A 22,621-nucleotide genomic window follows, 5' to 3' on the forward strand; every position below is an offset into this window, starting at 1 on the left:
AAAAACCAAACATTAGAACCGCTCAATATGAGCACAAAATTTTATATTCCCTACCAGGGTCCTATCCTACCTAAAAGAGCTCTCTTTGGTGGTCAAGGGACTCCTAGGGGCTGGGCTTTCTAGCCGCTGTGTAATAAAAAAACGGTAGTATATCTGGAAATTTTAGTAAAACGTTTGGGTTGAACGCGTGGGCGTTCGCCACGAATTGATATTTAAAAATTTACTATTTTGAAAATATAATGGAATACAAATCTTATAAATACACGAAATATACATAAAACATATAATTGTACATATAAACTATTGAGGTTCCAAATGTCGATTGTTCGCTGGGTTTCCGGCACGCAATAGTTTTATGGCAATGTTTCTTGAACGAATTATGGGTGAAAATTATAGCATGGTTTGGTGAATACTAGTGTGTCGGCTTGAAGAATTTCCCTGTGCTCGCCAGAGCTTTCGTTATGGGAGAAGGTATCCCAGATAGCGGAACAAAAAGGTACGATTTACCATAAGGTACAATGGTGTGCCTGAGCGCCAAGTTGGCATTCACGCCTCATAGATTAGGTAGATTACATTGCTACAAAAGCAAATGCATGTATGTATGCCAAAAAAAAATTACAAAGAAAAATGAAATAATTCACGAAAAATTAAGGACGTGAATCGAAATTTTCTCTTAATAGAAATCTGCACCTGCACACGCAATGCGCTGGATCAGAATTCTTGGCAAAGATTTAATGACAAAGATCGGAAAATTGTGTTGGCGTGAATCACCACCAAGGCGCGAAGCCAATACAAAAAAAAAAAAGGATAATTGGAAAGGGCCCAACAAAAAAAGGGTTTTGGGTTTAGATTGACTTACCATCTTAACGCTGATTTACCACCATTAAAAAAATCCGGAACTTTTGGTCTTCCCCAGTTTACTGGCTGCTCTTATTTTCGGTTTTACCTTACGCGGACGTTTATTGTAGGATTATGGGCGTCCTGCCCAACAGCTCATACAGATTTTGAACACTACGAATTTGGTCCTTACTGGACTTTGCGCGCACAGGGAAAACAGTTTTATTTACCGTTCACGGACTATCACCAAAAAAAATTCACCGCGCACTCACGACGTGCATATGCCCACAGTTAAAATCGTTCTTTTCTTCTGCCACAGTTATGCCCTATATATATACCAGCAGAATTCAACAGCAACACCGGTTCTACATACCGTTTCCTATTTTCCTCATTTCCAATCTTAATCGCACTTCCTTTACCCTATATCCATCCTTTTCCTGGACTAATCCTATTTTCCTTCATCATCCCTTTCGCTGCGGTCCGGCAACTCTCCATCGAAAAGCTTTTACAAATTTCCCCATCTTGGGAATTTTGCTATTATCTTTAATTTGACGTTTCTCGATTGTTTACCTTTTTGTACCGTGAGTGCAAGATAAAGTCCGCGATCAAAAAAAATAAATTTCGCGTTTAAATTAAATAATTTCAGTGCGCGAGTGTTATTTTTATGAAAGAAGAGCAACGCGGCTCTTCAGTGCCATATAACCAGTTTAGGTTACGGTGGCTGAGGAAAGAACACTTCTTGCTTATGGTCCCCAGGCGCCCGGGCCTGGAATATAAAAAAAATTACAAGTTTGGAGCATTGCATTCGGACTTTGGAAACCGGCGAGTGTGGACACGCGCGGGTATCCCAATAGCGAGAGATTTTTACATATCAAATCGAACTGTTTGTTTTAATACAATATCTGGTGACTTCTATTAAAGTGGGGATTTGCGCATTCTATATTAGCGGTGAGTGATAGTGGCTTTGTGTGCTTTTATTTCTTTTTTTATCTAAGAAATTCTAATCTGATCATCATAAAGGAAAAAAAGGAAAAAGCTGCCTTTGTCCGCAGCTGCATTAAAAAGTGCAAGGGGCAAAATGGCGTCAACGAAGCAGTCGTTGGCGTCTGAGTCTTCAAGCAGAAATACTAACAAAAAACCTAAAGTTTTAGAAGAAAAAATAGTGACAGGTTTTTATGAACTTTCAAATGAGGGTCTGGTGAAAATTCAGGAAGAATCCTGTAACATTGAAGCCTCATGCTCGGACAGTACGACAGTGAGGTTAGGTGATTTCGCAGCCGCACATAGCGTCGAGAAAGAACCGTTAGCCTCAAATGACATGGACATACACGATGACATACATACAGGCAACGGTACTTCAAACTCAACCAAAACTGTTACAATTGATGCCAACAACGATAAAAAAGAAATAACTTTGTACCCTCAAAGTTTTCTTGGCGATATTTTTGTCTTAGTCGATGCGACAGACAACTCGTACATGAATAACGAAAAAATGACCTCCGGACTGACTCTTTTCACACAAATAAAAGACTTACGTTTTAAGGACATAATACACTTACAGGCAATAGGCAAAACGTTATACAAAGTAAGTTTTAACAAGTAAGGAAGGTTAAGTTCGGGTGTAACCGAACATTACATACTCAGTTGAGAGCTATGGTGACAACATAAGGGAAAATAACCATGTAGGAAAATGAACCGAGGGAAACCCTGGAATGTGTTTGTATGACATATGTATCAAATGAAATGCATTAAAGAGTATTTCATGAGGGAGTGGGCCATAGTTCTATAGGTGGACGCCATTTAGGGATATAGCCATAAAGGTGGATCAGGTTGACTCTAGAATGCGTTTGTACGATATGGGTATCAAATGAAAGGTGTTAATGAGTATTTTAAAAGGGAGTAATCCTTAGTTCCATAGGTGGACGCCGTTTCGAGATACCGCCATAAAGGTGGACCAGGGGTGACCCTAGAATTTGTTTGTACAATATGGGTATCAAAACAAAGGTGTTAACGAGTATTTTAAAAGGGAGTAATCCTTAGTTCCATAGGTGGACGCCGTTTCGAGATATCGCCATAAAGGTGGACCAGGGATGACCCTAGAATTTGTTTGTACGATATGGGTATCAAATTAAAGGTATTAAGGAGGGTTTTAAAAGGGGGTGGTGGTAGTTGTATAGGTGGTCGCCTTTTCGAGATATCGCCATAAAGGTGGACCAGGGGTGACTCTAGAATGCGTTTGTACGATATGGGTATCAAATGAAAGGTGTTAATGAGTATTTTAAAAGGGAGTAATCCTTAGTTCCACAGGTAGACGCCGTTTCGAGATATCGCCACAAAGGTGGACCAGGTGTGACCCTAGAATTTGTTTGTACAATATTGGTATCAAAAGAAAGGTGTTAATGAGTATTTTAAAAGGGAGTGATGCTTAGTTCCACAGGTGGACGCCGTTTCGAGATATCGCCATAAAGGTGGACCAGGTGTGACCCTAGAATGCGTTTGTAAAATATGGGTATCAAACGAAAGATGTTAATGAGTATTTTAAAAGGGAGTAATCCTTAGTTCCATAGGTGGACGCCGTTTCGAGATATCGCCATAAAGGTGGACCAGGGGTGACCCTAGAATTTGTTTGTACAATATGGGTATCAAAAGAAAGGTGTTAATGAGTATTTGAAAAGGGAGTGGGCCTTAGTTCTATAGGTGGACGCCGTTTCGAAATATCGCCATAAATGTGGACCATGGGTGACTCTAGAATGTGTTTGTACGATATGGGTATCAAATTAAAGGTATTAATGAGGGTTTTAAAAGGGAGTGGTGGTTGTTGTATAGGTGGTCGCCTTTTCGAGATATCGCCATAAAGGTGGACCAGGGTGACTCTAGAATGCGTTTGTACGATATGGGTATCAAATGAAAGGTGTTAAAGAGTATTTTATGAGGGAGTGGGCCATAGTTCTATAGGTGGACGCCATTTAGGGATATAGCCATAAAGGTGGATCAGGGTTGACTCTAGAATGCGTTTGTACGATATGGGTATCAAATGAAAGGTGTTAATGAGTATTTTAAAAGGGAGTAATCCTTAGTTCCATAGGTGGACGCCGTTTCGAGATACCACCATAAAGGTGGACCAGGGGTGACCCTAGAATTTGTTTGTACAATATGGGTATCAAAAGAAAGGTGTTAATGAGTATTTTAAAAGGGAATGGGCCTTAGTTCTATAGGTGGACGCCGTTTCGAGATATCGCCATAAAGGTGGACCAGGGGTGACCCTAGAATTTGTTTGTACAATATGGGTATCAAAAGAAAGGTGTTAATGAGTATTTTAAAAGGGAGTGGGCCTTAGTTCTATAGGTGGACGCCGTTTCGAGATATCGCCATAAAGGTGGACCAGGGGAGACCCTAGAATTTGTTTGTACAATATGGGTATCAAAAGAAAGGTGTTAATGAGTATTTTAAAAGGGAGTAATCCTTAGTTCCATAGGTGGACGCCGTTTCGAGATATCGCCATAAAGGTGGACCAGGGGTGACCCTGGAATTTGTTTGTACAATATGGGTATCAAAAGAAAGGTGTTAATGAGTATTTTAAAAGGGAGTGGGCCTTAGTTCTATAGGTGGACGCCGTTTCGAAATATCGCCATAAAGGTGGACCAGGGTGACTCTAGAATGTGTTTGTACGATATGGGTATCAAATTAAAGGTATTAATGAGAGTTTTAAAAGGGAGTGGTGGTAGTTGTATATGTGAAGGCGTTTTCCAGATCGCGACCAAAATGTGGACCAGGGTGACACAGAACATCATCTGTTGGATACCGCTAATTTATTTATATATGTAATACCTGCCAAGATTTTAAGGGTTTTTTATTTCGCCCTGCGGAACTTTTTCATTTTCTTCTACTTAATATGGTAGGTGTCACAACCATTTTATAAAGTTTTTTCTAAAGTTATATTTCGTGTCAATAAACCAATCCAATTTTTTTTTTTTTAAATTATCTTCTTTTAAAAGTGGGCGGTGCCACCCCCATTGTCCAAAATTTTACTAATTTTCTATTCTGCGTCATAAATTCAACTCATCTACCAAGTTTCGTTGCTTTATCTGTCTTTGGTAATGAATTATCGCACTTTTTCGGTTTTACGAAATTTTCGATATCGAAAAAGTGGGCGTGGTTATAGTCCGATATTGTTCATTTTAAATAGTGATCTGAGATGAGTGCTCAGGAACCTACATACCAAATTTCATCAAGTTACCTCAAAATTTACTCAAGTTATCGTGTTAACGGCCATGCGGAAGGACAAACGGACGACTGTGTATAAAAACTGGGCGTGGCATCAACCGATTTCGCCCGTTTTCACAGAAAACAGTTAACATCATAAAATCTATACCCCTACCAAATTTCAAAAGGATTGGTTAATTTTTGTTCGACTTATGGCGTTAAAAGTATCCTAGACAAATTAAATGAAAAAGGGCGGAGCCACGCCCATTTTGAAATTTTCTTTTATTTTTGTATTTTGTTACACCATGTCATTACTGGAGTTGAATGTTGACATAATTTACTTATATACTGTAAAGATATTAAATTTTTTGTTAAAATTTTACTTTAAAAAATTTTTTTTTTAAAAGTGGGCGTGGTCCTTCTCCGATTTTGCTAATTTTTATTAGGCGTACATATAGTAATAGGAGTAACGTCCCTGCCAAATTTTATCATGATATCTTCAACGACTGTCAAATTACAGCTTGCAAAAATTATAAATTACCTTCTTTTAAAAGTGGGCGGTGCCACGCCCATTGTCCAAAATTTTACTAATTTTCTATTCTGCGTCATAAATTCAACTCATCTACCAAGTTTCGTCGCTTTATCTGTCTTTGGTAATGAATTATCGCACTTTTTCGGTTTTACGAAATTTTCGATATCGAAAAAGTGGGCGTGGTTATAGTCCGATATCGTTCATTTTAAATAGCGATCTGAGATGAGTGCTCAGGAACCTACGTACCAAATTTCATCAAGTTACCTCAAAATTTACTCAAGTTATCGTGTTAACGGACGGACGGACGGACGGACGGACATGGCTCAATCAAATTTTTTTTCGATCCTGATTATTTTGATATATGGAAGTCTATATCTATCTCGATTCCTTTATATATGTACAACCAACCGTTATCCAATCAAACTTAATATACTCTGTGAGCTCTGCTCAACTGAGTATAAAAACACGTACGCAGCCAATAATTTCACACTGGACAACAGACTCACAAAACGTGGCCTTAAACCCTTCATTCCACGCACTGCACTTGAAATATACGGCGTGGTGAGAGGCATACCCACCTGCTTCGAAGACAATGACATTTTACTGGAAGCTTCTAGCACTATCAAAATTAGATCGGCAAGACGATTCACCAGAAAAGGTGATAAATAAGGTACTTATGTCCCAACGACAACAGTAAAAATAGGTTTCGAGGGTAAAGAACTTCCAAAATATATCTTATACAACTACACGAAACTAAATGTTCAACCATATTTTACTCCCTTAAGACAATGCGACAACTGCGGGCGTATTGGTCATACCAAAATGTCGTGCAAAAGCAAGTCTCGATGCATTAATTGCGGAAAGAATGAATGTAATAAAGACTGTAACACAATCATTTGTATCCTATGCGGTCGAACGAACCACACAGCTAAAGAGAGAGGTGCTTGCCCTCAATGGGAGAAAGAAGCACAAATCAATCGAATTAAAACTATCAAAAAACTTTCCAGACGTGAGGTCTTAGACCAATACTTCCCCAAAAACTCAAACAGATTTGAAATTTTAGAGGATGAAGAAGCCACATTCCCCATGCTCAGCGTGGAGAATCAGAACATACTTGATAAGGATGAAGTAATAAACAGTAATTTTAGGAAACGCACCTTTAGCCAGGTTGTACGTAAGCTTATCAACAGGCAAACTACAACAGCAAAAAGCAACAACAACTACAGACGTAGTACAAACAGCACCCCCATCAAGCCAGTGTTCAACACTGCAGAGTACCAAAAAGGTCTAGTCTCGGAAATCGAGAAACTTATGACCGAAATGTTAAAAATTACACAAAAGCTCTCCCGAGAGCAAACAAATCCACAAATCATCAATGAGATTCAATATATCAGAAATAGATTCGAATCGCTCCAATATGATGAACTCCAACTTTTGGAGTCACCAACTCATGAATCTAATTGTGAAGATTCTCCAATATAACGTGCAATCACTAAAAGCCAATTTAGACACCATAGAATACTATATTAACCATCACAACCATGAAATAGTATGCTTAAATGAAATCTTTCACTCACACAACACCTCATATAGAAAACTTATCAACTACAACATGATCAAAAAACATAGAAATGACGGGTATGGAGGAGTGGCCATTGCCATAAAACGTGACATTAAATTAAAAAAAAATCAATTTAATACAGATCATGACGTCCTGTTTATCAGAACCACCAATTTATGTCCCAACATTGTCATTGCCAATGTATACTTTCCGCCAAGTCTAGGGATAAATGAATTTAACTCTGAAATTCAAAGGATTTTAACTTTTATCGAACCGCTACAAAATGTCTTCTTAATCCGTGATTTTAATGCGCGTGCTGTAAATTGGGGGGATAACTTCGACTCAAATAGAGGTAAGCACTTAGTAAACCTCATCCTACAATCCAACCTGCGTCTTCTAAATCAAGGTGGTTACACCTACTAGCATAATCTCAATACAAACAATGGTTCGATCCTTGATCTTTCTTTTACAAATTGCAATAAACCATGTAATTGGTATGTAGATCACACCAGAATTGGGGGAAGTCACCATTTCCCGGTCACAATCGAAATTAATGGTTTCCAAAAACAATTAACAAAGTTTGTTGCAAAAAAACAACTTCTAAATTCTATTAAAAACATCCCATTTGAATCTTCAATCAGTAACATTGAAAACTACTTACAGGAAGAAATTAAAAATGCCACGTATACTATTACAAATAACAAAACTCCAAAAGCTTGGTGGAATGAAGAAGTTGATAAAACTTACCGATTCCTCAGAATTGCTAACAAAAAAGTTAAAAATAACCCCAGCCCAGAAAACTTTGAGCTCCTTATAGCTCAACAAAAGCTTTGGAAAACAACAATCAAAAAAGCAAAAAAAGAAAACTTTAATGGCAAAATCGAGGAATTACATTCCAACATGGGCAAAAAAGCTTGGAGATTTGTCAAGGCTCTTAGAGGTGACTATAGTCAACAAAACCACACTGGATGGAATGATGAGCACAATCAAAACTATCTAAACATTCTTAAAAATCAGGTACCCAATTCAACACCAACTCCTGCAGTAAACATACGCACAACTCCCAATCCAGAGCTTGCGCTCACCTTTGAAGAAGTCACTACAGTAATTTCCAACAAGAAAGACACAGCAGCTGGTGCTGACAAAATTTCATTCGGTATGCTCAAATCCATGTCCGACGTGGCCATCAACAACCTCAAAACAGCTCTAAATGACTTGTTCTTATCTAATGTGATTCCATTGCATTGGAGAACAATCAAAATTGTTCCTATACCTAAAAAATATAAAGACTTAAATAACTTTGAAAACTACAGACCGATTGCTCTAATACCTGTTCTACTTAAAATTATCAACTCATGCATTAAAAACAGACTGGACGTCTTCATCGAGAAACACAATTTTCTACCCAACAATAACTTTTCCTACAGGAAAAACAAATCCACTGCCATTTGTATTAATCAAATTCAACACCAAATTCGAGTTCTGAAAAGTCAAAATAAACAAGTCATTTTATGCGTTACAGATATCGCTAATGCATATAACTGCATTAACATCACCATTCTTCAAGAAATACTCCTAAATCTCAACATCGATCAACTTTATGTGGACTGGATCATTAATTTTCTATCTCTAAGGATTCTTAAACTTGGCAATAAAACCACGGAAATTCACAACGGACTTCCGCAAGGAAGTTGTCTCTCACCACTTCTTTTCAATATATATACAGCCAAACTTCACGATTTAAGTACATTAATACACAAATGTACCAATTTGCAGACGATTTCATTTTCATAGCTTCCGGCTCTAACTTGTATGATACCACAAACGATTTACAACATACATTGAATTCCTTCACCGAGGAATGCAACCTTCTCAACTTATCCTTTAACCCAAGCAAAACTAAAATTATGCACGTAAGTAAATGATCCAGAAAAGTAATTAATATTGCAATCAACAACACCGGCCTCGAACAAGTATCCTCCATCAAATTACTTGGTAGAACTATTAATAAATCACTTACAGTATCTGAACATAACAATAACATAGTCGAAAACGCTACTAATAACATCAACCTATTCAAATACATCACCAACATCAAATCTGGCCTACATCCACAAAAGGCTCTTAACATATATAAATCCCTTGTACGATCAAAGATCGAATACGGCAGCACTACTGCTGCAAACTGTTCCAAATCAGCCACCCAAATAATTCGTACACTACAAAATAAGTTTTTAAGAAGAAGTCTGGGCTTAGCTCCATCAACTCCCATAAATTTGTTATATGCCATAGCCAACGAACTACCACCTAATGAAAGGGCAATTTGGCTCACTGCCAAGGAGCTGGTTAAACTGTTCGCTTACAAGGATCCCTATGCAATGGTCATCTCCTCCAACCCTCATATAAATTCTAGCTATTCTACAGTGTATAACAAATTCGAAACTATTTTTGATTCCTTGAATTATGTTGATCGTTTCTTCACTTACAGCAACATCACAATCATAGATAAACACTTACCTATCAAAAAATCTGCTTTAACGCCTGAAATGGCACAAACACAATATGCACAACTACTAGAAAGATACACCTCCAATAATTTTCATGTTTTCTATACTGATGCCTCACTTTCAGACAACAAAACCGGATGCGCAATATACGATTATTCTGCAAAGACCGAACATCTTTTTCACATACCCTTTAAAACCTCCTCAGCTTTTGGAGAACTACTCGCCATCGAAGAAACAATTAATATTGCTATCAAGGAAATGTTACACAAAATAACTATCTTCACTGATAGTTTAATCTCATGCCACATACTAAAAAATAGAAACACTAATAATAGTATAGCCATACGAATACATAAGCTAATAAATAGCCAGAACTTCCAACAAATTCATCTAGTATGGACTCCCAGCCATATGGGTATAATGGTAACGAAAAAGCTGACCAAATGGCCAAATTAGCCATAACAAACAGTCCGAATAGGCAGGTGAAGCTAAATATTGACGAAGCTCTTAAGCTAATTAAAGACAACATTCACTCCGAATGGTATAACAAATTTTTAGATTACTCCAGTGATAACCCCAACCTATTTTCCAAAACCTTTCCATGTAGAAAGAATAGTCCTTGGTTCAATAACCTATCCCTTCCCCCAACTCAAATCAAAACATTAAATAGAATACTCTCAGGACACACATATGACAAACAGTACCTTTACAGGATCAATGCTATCACCTCACCTCGCTGTGGCTGTGGCGATACTGGCGATTACATTCACCAGACCTTTCACTGTCGTAATTTTACTATCATGCGTGCAAAGTTTGATACATTTGATAAATACATAAATTTTGAAGAAATATTCTTAAGCAAGGACAAAGCCAATATCACACAACTATCTAAGTTTTTACAGAGAGCAAATTTCTCATTTTAACTAGTAGCATTTTATTTAAATCACATTTTTAATGCAACTTTTCATTTCATGTATAACCTTTGGGTATAACTTAATTTCGCGTTAAGTATTTTTTCATAACACACATCCGTGTCCACCAAGCACACTTCCTTTTTAGTCCAGTCTCAGCGCGTACCATCAATCTGCGCTTCAAGACATCATTGCTCGCCTGATCGTTATATCGCATTACATGAACTCTCAACACTGGGACCAAGAGGAACTGCGTCTACTTTATTCCCCTATATGTGGCGGAAAATTATCTCATAATAACTACGTTTGAAAATAAATCTAATCAAACCGACAATGAAGTGACAATTTCGAACATGGACTTCAAATAAAAAATATGTTTTTGCTGACAAGCTACTCGTTGCATGTTAAGAATCAACCCTGCACAATATTTGACAGGCGTATAAAAGATAAATTATCACATATATAATTGCTGAAAAGCAGCTCGTTTAACTATACTGCTCAATTTGAGAAGTTTCAAGGAAAATATATCCAATAGCAAGCTGCTACACATGGTTCTGGCATATCAAAAAAAAAAAAAAAAAAAAAGTTTGGAGCATTGGTGGACTGCTAATAGTGTCCAACGATTACCGAAAGCCTCAGGAATGGTGATAAGAGGTAATAACTATGCAAATTTTAATTAAGAATATTTATAGTGAAGGTGGGCAATTTGCATGTGGTTGTTGTACTTTTGAGGGTTTGTTTACCCAACAAAAAAAAATTGTGCACTTATATAAGTGATTTCGCTTTTCATGCCTAAACTAATTTAAATTATTTTCTTGTTCTTTTTTGCTTTTTCAGTGCGGAAACTAGGAGGCGTAGGAGGCGAGGTGTTGGAACCCTGGAATGTTGAGTTTACGGGAAGTATACTTAAATAATTTCAACCTGCCTATAAGAACTTTTTACTTTAGGGTACTTTTCTTTTGTCTTTTTCAGGTGAACTTCGGTGACACCCTTGAGAGCGTCCTCCGGCTTTAGGCCCTTTTTTGCCCTCTAACATCCCTCGAGCGGGACAAGGTACGCCCAACACGGGGAACACCCACCCCTGACATATTGTAACAATTTTATATAAAATAATATTTTATTTGCATGACTGTACATTGATGTATTAGGCTTATATTCCGTTTTTAAGATCCGTTATCACATAAGTATCTAATTTTAATATTGCACAGGATTAATCTCTTTTTTTTTTTTAACGAAAGTCCATTTAACTAGACAGTAAAATTATTTAATTTGAACTAAACCCCTTTTTTTAAGCTACACAAAACATATTTTTTTTACAAAACACTTTGTAGGTACTACATTAAACGATAATGTAAGTATTTTTATTCATACATTTTTACGAGAACGATGCTACTACTTCGGCGAACGTGGCTTGTGCGTTCCGAGTATTACACATACGAACTGAATTTTTTTTATATAGCTGTGTTAACAAAAGATTAGATATAGATTGATTCGATTATCAAAAAAAAAATCGATTAAATCGAGCTGAAAATAGTTAATTGCTGCTGAATTGTTTACCAAGGTTGTACCGCCAGTTTTCTTCTCTTTTCGTTGACTGAGGCTTTTTGGCAACATCAAGGAGTACCACAGGGTTATTCTCTTCTTCCTCCCATCGGAGTGAGATTGATAGTGTATTCGATACCTAAATATCATGCTTTCCGTGTTTTTCCCACATATTCCAATTTTGTGCGCAGACATTTCTTCAGTTCTGCATTCTCCGCATTTGGATATAACACTCTATTAATCTCTCATCATAGCTGCGGTATCGAGAGTCGGCATGGCCCTTTTCAAGAGAAAAGTCATGTCGATAAATTATGGCCATCTCCATCGAACTAGCAGATAGGTCTTGTTATGGGAATTCATGAAAAGGTTTCGGCACAGCAGGTGTTCCTATCGGCATCCATATTTGGAAACAGACGAAGCGGAAGACCTCCGCCAAGAAGACTTGATCTCATTTGGTGCCCGCAATTGTTGTCAGTTATGTTGAAGTCGGGATAGCTAGGCTGACTTGCGCAACTGCAATGCCAAATTCTCCTAGGCGGCTAAGCGCCAATTGTTATAAAAAAAAATGTAAGGCGCGATAACCTCCGAAGAGATCTAAGGCCGAGCTTCTCTTCCAATTTGCGTCGTGATCCTCTTGATTTTCCTTAAAAATTGGACCGACGGGATCTCCATGTTTTATGCCGACTCCGTACGGCATCTGCACGTGGTAGGCGGAGCACGCTACCATCACACCACGGTGACCGCCACCAATTGTTGGTGATGTTAAATTTCTTCATATTTCTCCTTTTATTCATAGCCACCATCATAATGGCGTATAGTCATAGTTCATGGTTTTTAAAAAAGTCGAGCCTTTTGAAAATTTAAACACTATTTTATTTGGTCTGTAAATATGCGCCAATAAAGCTAAATTTATAAAAAATTACAACAAACATGTTTTCTGCACGTTTTTATCGATAAATATGAAATAGGCACAGTTGGTGAAAGATGATCAGAACTTCGAAGGCTAAAAAATTGAACGATTCTAAAAAGAAAATCGATTCTTCATTATAAAAATATCGATTAAATCGATTAAAAATCTAATCGAAATCCAGCTCTAATTAGATCAGTTTTTAAAACTTTTGTTGTGCCAGAAAAATGAATGTGCTAAATCTCGGAGAATAAAAGGGATGCGAGCAAAACAGTTATCTCAGTTGAAAGAGCATATTGTAAGTATAATATATTGATACATGTAATAGTCTAGTTGAGGGGTCGACTGCTAATACGCTACCAAAAATATCGAGAGAGGTGTCAAACGACGCGTCTTAACATCAGTATTAATAATACGAAGGCGGAAAATAAAAATTTTAACGCGTTCAAAAGATATTAACGAAAAACCGAAAAAAGACCCGCGGGTACCTCCGAAACCGGGGGTCGGATCCATAGTATTTTTGCGCAGAACACCTTTCTGCGTTGGCGGCCTTCGGCCGCGATTATAAAAAATAACCCTGGGCTACGCCATGCCAAGTCCTGGTGTGTGGTATAAGTGGCTACCGCCACGGTGATGCACAATTTTTTTTGGGGGTACTAACACAACAACAACCACATGGAAATCGCCAACTTCAAATGCAAATATCTCCGGACAGAGATAAAAATTACGCGTCGTTTGACACCTCTCTCGATATTTTTGGTAGCGTATTAGCAGTCGACCCCTCAACTAGAATATTACCTGATACATTTTTACATTAAAAACTAATTCTTCCATTTTAAGGGAGCAATAAACTTTGAAACTCGATTTCCCAACATTTTTATTTTGGCACATGTATGCTTCTGGCAAGTGGGCGACGATATCACGAAGCGTGACCAACAAACGGGCCGCGGCCGCCTTTCCTGCAATGTCTACTGGATGTATGTTCAGCATGACATTCAGTGCCAAGTTAGGTGCTGTTCTGAGAGCGTCACTGATACCGATCTAATATTTTAGAGGTGCTCGCCATGTCCAATTCTTTCCACCACACCGGCACCCCATAGAGCAGAATCGATTTGACCACCATCTAATAAAGCCAGTGTACTACTCCTGGCGAGAGTCCCCATCTCTTTCCGATAGCCCCCCTGCAGCAGTACAAGGCAACCACGGCCTTCTTGTCGGTATCTTCCACATTGGGTCTCCAGGACAGTTTCCTGTCCAAAACAATCTTCAAATATTTAACCCTAAAGTACCAACGGTACCCCTCGAGTCGAGGGAGTTCTGAAATCGGGAATCCTATATCTCCTTGTAAAAAGAACCAATTCCGTTTTTCTCGGGTTGACCGCCAATCAACCTGATTCAGCCCACTGACTATGATAGCGAGGTCATCTGCATAGGCAACCACCAGACAGCCATTGGCTTCCAGCTCCACAAGAGTCGTTGACTACCACAACCCAGAGCAGAGGAGATAAGACACGCCCCTGTGGCGTGCCCCTGTACCCCTTTCTCACAATTATGGTCACTCCGCTGCAACATTTCTGCTGCATGGAAGTTTGTTAATAAATTCAACCAGAGCCCCCTCGATGTCTAGGAAGGCACCCAGCATTGTTTACTATATAGTTTGGCAGCTTAAGTAGAGGTTATGTTGCGAATAGAGTGGAAGGCAGTGGACTAGGCAGTCGAATGTCATATAATGAAGGAATCAGGACTCATATTGTCTGACATCTCTGCTATCGGCAATAGCCAAGACACTTGAACCGGTCCTGCTCATCTATTTCACGGCACTTGTCAACCACCAGCATGGCTCTCGAAAAGTACACAGCACTTAACGCCATCAAACCACGAATAAATTACGGATTTAACCAAGAAAGCCGCCACAGAAAAATACTCGGAGCGCTAGACTTGTCAAAACCTATTGACACAGTCCATCACAGCACGCTACTGCAAGACTTGGAAGGGTCTAATCTGGCATGGGAGGCTCAAAATGTGGAACTAATTATCTGTTTGGGCGGAAGGCATCGGTCCAGCTCAGGAACGTAACATCAAAACCAAGAGGAATTAAACAAGGGCGCCGCAGGGTAATGTTCTATTTATTTATTTTATTTTTCCAGGCGCATTTCCCTACCAAAAGGAGCTGCTGTTTACCTTGCGAAATTTGGCACTATCACCGACAAATATTCGGCGATTTTGTTTACAATGTGTACGTCGCAAATGTCGCCCATATGGGACATCAACGTCGATGGCATTACACTACCGACAGTTCTACACCCCAACATGCTATGTGTGACGTTCGATCAGGATCTGCATTTTGGCAAACACGCGGCCGCAATTGTACTTTAGGTTCAGAGCCGTAACAACATTCTCAGGGGCTTATATGATACGCATTTCCAAGTAGGTCTCCAAACTTAAAAGATGTCCTGGATTAAACTCAGGCCGGTAAAAACATTGCCTCAGAACTGCCTTGGGATGTCTTATGTCACCAGAACATCAATTACACAGTGGGGCGAGAATACTTCTCATAAAGATAAAATACGAAATGCTGAACAGTTTTTGTTCAATACTCTGAAACATGGGCATTTCAACAGACATCTGATTGAAGAAGTTGTCCCGCCACCCAGGGATATAAAGAGTAATTTCTGCAAGCACTATGAAGAAATCCGGCAAAAGTGAATTTAGCCTTTTGAACGAAAAGGGCATGCAAAGGCCCTCAGATTCATCTACAAAGAGTCGACAAATTCCAATGCCGAAAAGTGCCCGGCGAACCCTGTTCTCAACTTCAATTACCCTCGCAGGTAATTCAAACTCGCAGTTAAAAAAGTGGTCTTTTCAGGGAGACGTACGCTGCTCTGGCACAACTTCGATATGGATAGCGGAAATGTAAGCTATGGGTCGTTCGTTGTTCTCGTCGTCTAACTGAAAGAGTACCCCGCCCACTCCGTCTGTAGAGGCATCGCACTGGATGTAAAAACGTCTATCAAAATCAGGATGTACCAGTACGGGAGCAGAAATAAGGCTCTGCTTTAGCCGCTCGAACGACTTCCTCGCTTCGTCTGTCATCGTAAATTTCTTGATTTTATCTTTAGTGAGACAGTCGTGCAGCGGCGCTGCAATGGTCGCGTAGTCTTGGATAAAACGGCGGTACCAGCCTGACATCCCTAGAAACCGTCGGAGCTGCTTTGGTGTTTTCGGTTCGGGGAAATCCCTCACAGCAGCAACCTTGTTCGCATCGGTACGGATGCATCCATCGCCCACCACATAACCTAAGTACCTAACTTCTTTAAAACAAAATTTACTCTTTTCCACGTTAATGGTAAGGTTAGCCCCACGTAAACATCTAGCGACCTTTTCCAACAAACATAAATGAGACGAAAAATCTACGGAACATACCAACAAATCATCTAAATACACAAACACGGAATCACGTAAAGAAGCGGGTATAACCTTGTCCATAAGTCTACACATTCTTTGCGCTGCGTTACACAGTCCAAACGGCATGACTGTGTATTGGTATAGTGGACGCCCTGGTACTGTAAATGCAGTCTTCTCTCGGGACTTCTTCTCCAATGGTATTTGCCAAAAGGCATCCTTTAGGTCGATGGCCGAAATGAACCTGGTATTTTGGAGGCGGCTGAGAATCCCATCAACGTTCGGAAGGGGATAAGCGTCCTTTATAGTTCGCTCATTCACCTTCCTCGCATCGAGACAGAGACGCTTCTTTTCACCCTTTATCACCAGCGATACGGGGGAGCTCCAACTGCTATTACTCTCCTCAATCACCCCCCGACCCAGCATGCGCTCTAGCTCAGCAAAAACAAGTTTTTGTATGGCTGGTGATATCGGATAGTGCCTCTGTTTCACGGGAAGATTCTCATCCGAAACCTCGATCACGTGTTCCTCCACGCTGGTTTTTCCCAACCCCAATACAGCAAAGGATGGAAACTGCGCCCTGACCCCCTCTAAGGCAATACTTTGCTCTTTCGTGAGGACATGTTGCACGGCATCAAACGACAAATCGCCCTCAGCGGGTACTAACTCCGCAACGGCAGTGCGGGTTGAACGCACCATCTTTCCTCGACTAACAACATCCAGGTCGAAAGCCTGCCAAAAGTCCACCCCTAAATAAACTTCCTGTTGGAGGCCTGGCACGATTAGGAATTCCAAATTCTTAACTTCTCCTTCCCATAAGACAGACAGAGTGATAGCACCTACCACCGGGGTTTCACCGCCGTTTGCTGTACGAATATTTTGATTAACTAACTTAATGATGCTATCCTCTCTGCCTTCTATCAAATTTTCAAAATTTTTTCCTAAACAATTCGCGCCAGCCCCCGAGTCTAACAAAGCTAGGACATCCTTGCCTCCAATCTTAGTTTTCGCAAAGAAGCGATTATCTCCCTTGAGGGTTACGATAGTTGACACAATCTGATGGTGTATTCTTTTCATCATTTTCCGCTTTTCGCGCATCTTCTTAATTTTATCGTAACTCCTCTTCTTTATAGAAATTTCTTCAAAAAAAATACGATGCCTAGCTTCCTCATAATCTATTTTCCTCTGGTGTAGACTTTTTGGCTCGGCTTTCTTCCCTTCCGCTGTATTTTCACTATCCTTCACCCCGCTTTCCCTCTTTAGAATTTTTACGCTGGGTTGGTCTCCGGGTAGTCTGTCTCCTGGCGAGAGCTCCCGGCAATCTCCGCCAGTTGGGAGTTTCCCTTCTTGAACACACAAAAAGACGTACCCTTACCACATGCAAAACAGATCATATTATGGAACGGGGACTTACAATGGTTTTCTTTCTTTAGCTCGGACGGATTCTTTACAAAAAAGTCGACAGGCATACCACACGCATAACACAACATTAAATGGTAAGGGGAGGCACAAAAAGCATTGGTGGTGGGATTAGGGCTGAACGTTGCCTTCGGCTGTGCCGAATTTCCTTGGATTGTTGTAGTCGTTTGTTGCTGGAATGGCGTTCTACGCTGGAAATTATTGTTCGTGATCGCGTCTACGGGAGCCTGCTTTTCTTCCTCATCCGCCGGTGCCGCTTCGGGATACACTAACTCACTAACGGCCTTGGCCCTACTTTTATTTTCTTTTATGAGCCGTTCCGCTCGCCTACACTCAGCCTTTAACCCAGCCAGCGTGTCGATTTTCGACGCAAACGTTAAATTTGCCAAGTAGGGCTTCAGGTTCCCCCTAATTATCCCTACCAGCTCCTTCTCTGGGATACTTTTCCGGAGCCGGAATGTCAAATTATGGACCTCACCGTAGAAGTCGTCGAACCCTTCCAGTGGCTGTTGTTTGCGTTCCATTATCTCGCGGATTATCTCATAATCGGACTCCGCTGTCTTGAAGTGGGCTAGCAGCTCCGCCCTTAGCTCGGAGTACCCAAACTCGGGTTCGTCCGAGTGGTCCTCTAAGACCTGCCAGTACCACTTCAAGGCAGAGCCCGTTACGAGACAGTGGAAGTCGGTGAAGAGCTGAAAGTGTGAAATATTATGTTGCTGTCGCAACTTCTCAATTCTAAACAGAAAGCTCTCCACCGTTATTCCTTTACTCGTACCGTCAAACTTCACGTGCCACTTGTCCAGGTCCAACTTCTTCCATTTCGGTGGGTCCTGGGTGTTCCTCGAGGAACCTGAACCCCCCAACGTAGCATTTGAATCGACACGCTGGTTGGCTGCTTCATCCCTACCATTCCTCTCTGGAGTCGATGACTGACCAGGACGGCTACCTATCCCTTGCGCCAAGGTTTCCATCACAGCGACTCGGTTACTGAGGTTTGCAATGTTGTCGCGGATATTGCGGACCTCGTCCATATACTGCACCATCACCTCATTTTGTTGCGCCATCATTGCCATCATATGGCTCAGCTGGTTTATGTTCATGGCCGTTGAAGTTGGTCTGCCTTGCCGCTGTTCCGCCACATCAGCACCCTGGTCCTTTGATGGCTCCTTGCGTCTAGGGATAGCCCCGGGTCCTGATCCGCCAACCACTCCACCAGCTGCTCCCTCCTGCTCCGTGTCGGACATATTAAAAAGTTCGTCGATTTTCCTCGAAAAACTACTTTCCCCCCCAGAAAAAGAAAACGTTTCGGTTACTCTAAAACTAGACGGACGGACTGATTGGACTATCTGTTCCCCCGATGACCTAAAAACCTGCGAAGCGCACCTGTTAATTAGGTCCGTTGGTAAGCACTCGGAATGAGGTATGCCCGTATCGATTTGGGTAAAAATGGATCCGATGACCTCGTTCCGCAACGCCCTGGTGATACTTCGAGTCACTATTCGATCCGTGTTGAACCCCAGTCCACCAACAGCTTCTTCCTGCGCGTCCCCCTCTTCCATACACGGAACTTTCTCCACTATTACGAGGTCCGACTCGTCAAACGATGCAGGCACTGACAGTGAGTATAAGGGTTAAGGGCCACAAGTAAAGGAACCAAGGTATCCAGCTAGAAACCCCAAAACAAATAAACCAAAAAAAAAATTGAAGGCTCGGCCAAGGGCAGGAAAGAAAGACAAAATTATACAAAAATTTCAAAACGAATTCAAAACTGAAATGATTTATAACCAAAATGAAAAAATATACTATAAAAAAAGTACAAGAGGGGAAAGAAACTATTATAGGTCACGGTACCGGAGATAGTAGTTGTAGTAGTTGAAGAGAGAAAAAAAAAAAAATATATAGGAAAATTTTAGAAATTCAACAGAGAACAATCTTCAAACGTAGGTAATAATAGGAAAGGGATTGAAAAGTAATAAAAAAAAATATAGTAGGAAACCTATTTGGAATCAAAAAATTCAACCAATCCAAATGTTCCTAAATAGTAAAGCAATTTAAACGAAAATTCAATAAAGTAATAATATAATGAGTAAGAAGAAAAAAAACTTCATATATGAACTTTAAACCTAGCTCACGAACGGGTCAATCAAAAATTCAGAAATTTTAAATGTTGAAAACTTATGAACTATTATGTCTAAAGACTAGTAAAAAAATAAAAAAAAAATATAAGTAACCGAAATTCCAAAAAGAATGATACTTAATGAAAAAGTGAGTAAAAGAAAAAAAAAAACACAAAAAAAATGTTTAAATACAAACCCAAATTCGACTTAATTCAAAGCCTACGCTAAAATCCAATACAAGGCGACAAAAAAAAAATATGTATCTATATATGTTATTAAACAAAGAAAATTATAAAGATCAAATATAGCCAATAAAAGTTAAATTTAGCAAAAAGGAATAAAAAGAATCTACCTTTTCAACCAAAAAAAACAAAAAAAACAGGAATATCCGTGTGTTATTAAAACACACGTGGTAGTAGATACGTAGAGTTAATTATAATATATTTGTATACGCTTTTGTTTTTCAGGTATTTTTTTGTTGTTGCTTCAATTTTTGTTTATATAAATAATTATAAATGTTACTGGTGTGTGTTGGTGTTGCACCTCGGCGAGGTCCTAGTGAATGTGAGTGAGTGGTCCGTTTGTCACTAGTCTAGGTCCTAGTCAAGTAAGTCACCCAAATACGTCCGTGTATTAAGTGTAGCACTACATGTAATAGGTTAAACTCTTATCCAGAATTAACCCCGACTTACGCATGTCCCGCATGTAATGTGTCCCCACATGTATCTTGGGTCCAACATTGTTGAAACCGCAAGTTTCCTTGGACTCTCTTAGAGGCTATTGAGAGTTATCGTAGATACTAAGCCAATAGGGAAGAAACCTCATCTAACTATGTGAATAGGCCTATAAAGTATGACCTTTGTTTCACAATGCTGTCGAGGTAGGCGGTAAACTATGCGGCCATGGGACTACAACCCTAAGGGCTACAACAATGCTTACCACTGGTTGGATGAACCGGGTAAGCAAGGTACTGTTACAACAGCACATGTAGCAAAACACCTACAAAAGCAACTAATTTTTTACATTATTGAGTTCTATCCGCCTACCTGTGGAGTACGGGCACTCCAGTACTTAGATTTCATCTATGGCAGGACAGACAACTGGGCGCCGGATTCCGCTTCTTAGGGATAACAAAGCGCCATCTATCCATAGGGAAGATCCCTGCACCAACACGAGTAGGCGGCGATATTCGCCTCCTCTACTTTTTTCCAATATTGAACTTCCAGTTTGGCTTTCGTCTATTTCGCGTCCAAGGCACTAACCCTAGTGGAGAGCAAGAGCTATGTGTCGTTTAGTGAAGCAGGCGAAATTGAGATATTTTGATTATGTTGCTTCGGTTAACATTAAGACCGCTCGATGCCGCCCTGGTATGTAGCCTGCTAAGCGCATCCTGTATGATTTCGCTTATCGTTGTAGGGAAAGTTCCCTATACTGCGATCACAATGTCGTCCGCATATGCTACTACCTTTAATCCATTCTTATCAAGCTCGAGTAGTATATTTTTAAGTGCTACAACCCACAGTAGTGGGGATAGAAGACCACCCTGGGGTGTTCCAGCATTCTGCTCTGTTCTCCACCATTGATTGTTTTCTTTTTTTTACGAGAAGGAAGCATCGAAATCCCTAAATTCTTTGGGGCTTTAACCGCACTAAACCTCCTACCGTCTGAGTAGCATTTATCCCGCGGTACTACCGTCAAGTATTCCGTCGGGAGGTAGGTTGATCACTAAGCTCTACGTCTGTCGGAGTTACGTTGCTGTACTTTGACAGTCGCTCGACATAGTTTAAGCTGGGGCTGGTACACGTCTGCGTATATGCCGCATTAATCCCACCCCTGCTTACTACCTCAATGTGTTGAAACATACTACATCTACGAATATTTGCATACATACCTTAAACGATGTACATACGGTGCTGGTTGCATGTGTATAACACGGGTTGTACTTACGACTTCTTGCATTGTAGGGTTTTTTATATACATAATTTGATTTTTATATTTATACCTTTCATGAACATGAAATTGTATATTAACTTTGGTCCGATGTTTGTAACGTTGAGAAATATAGAAGATAGACTCACCATTAAGTATACCGAATTGATCAGGGTGACGAACTGAGTTGATATAGCCATGTCCGTCTGTCTGTTTGAACACAAACTAGTCCCTCAAATTTTGAGATATCTCAATGAAATTTGGCACAAGGATGTATTTTTGTATTACATTACACATTTGTCGAATACGGTAGGATCGGACCACTATAACATATATCTCCCATACAACCGATCGTTCAGATAAGACGATTTTGGTCATTCCTGCCGCAATTTAGAAAGTATAAACGTGAAACTCGGTGATATATATTTTAATATATCATAGAAGATTTTCTGAAAAAATCTCTTTGATCGGAGCTATATCTAGTATATATCCCATACAACCAATCGTTCAGATAGAAAGATTTTTGGCAATTTCTCCCTTAATTTCCGATATAAAAACGTTAAACTTGGTGATATATATTCTAATATATCATAGAAGATTTCCTGTAAAAATCATTTGGATCGGAGCTATATATAATATATATCCCATACAACCGATCGTTCAGATAAGGGGGTTTTTTGCCATTTTTTATTTTATATTTATCTTAAAAATCGTTTAGGTATCTAAATCTGTTCACTATATAATTCTTATCTTA

Source organism: Eurosta solidaginis, chromosome 3, assembly GCF_040869045.1.
Source record: "Eurosta solidaginis isolate ZX-2024a chromosome 3, ASM4086904v1, whole genome shotgun sequence".
NCBI lineage: Eukaryota > Metazoa > Arthropoda > Insecta > Diptera > Tephritidae > Eurosta > Eurosta solidaginis.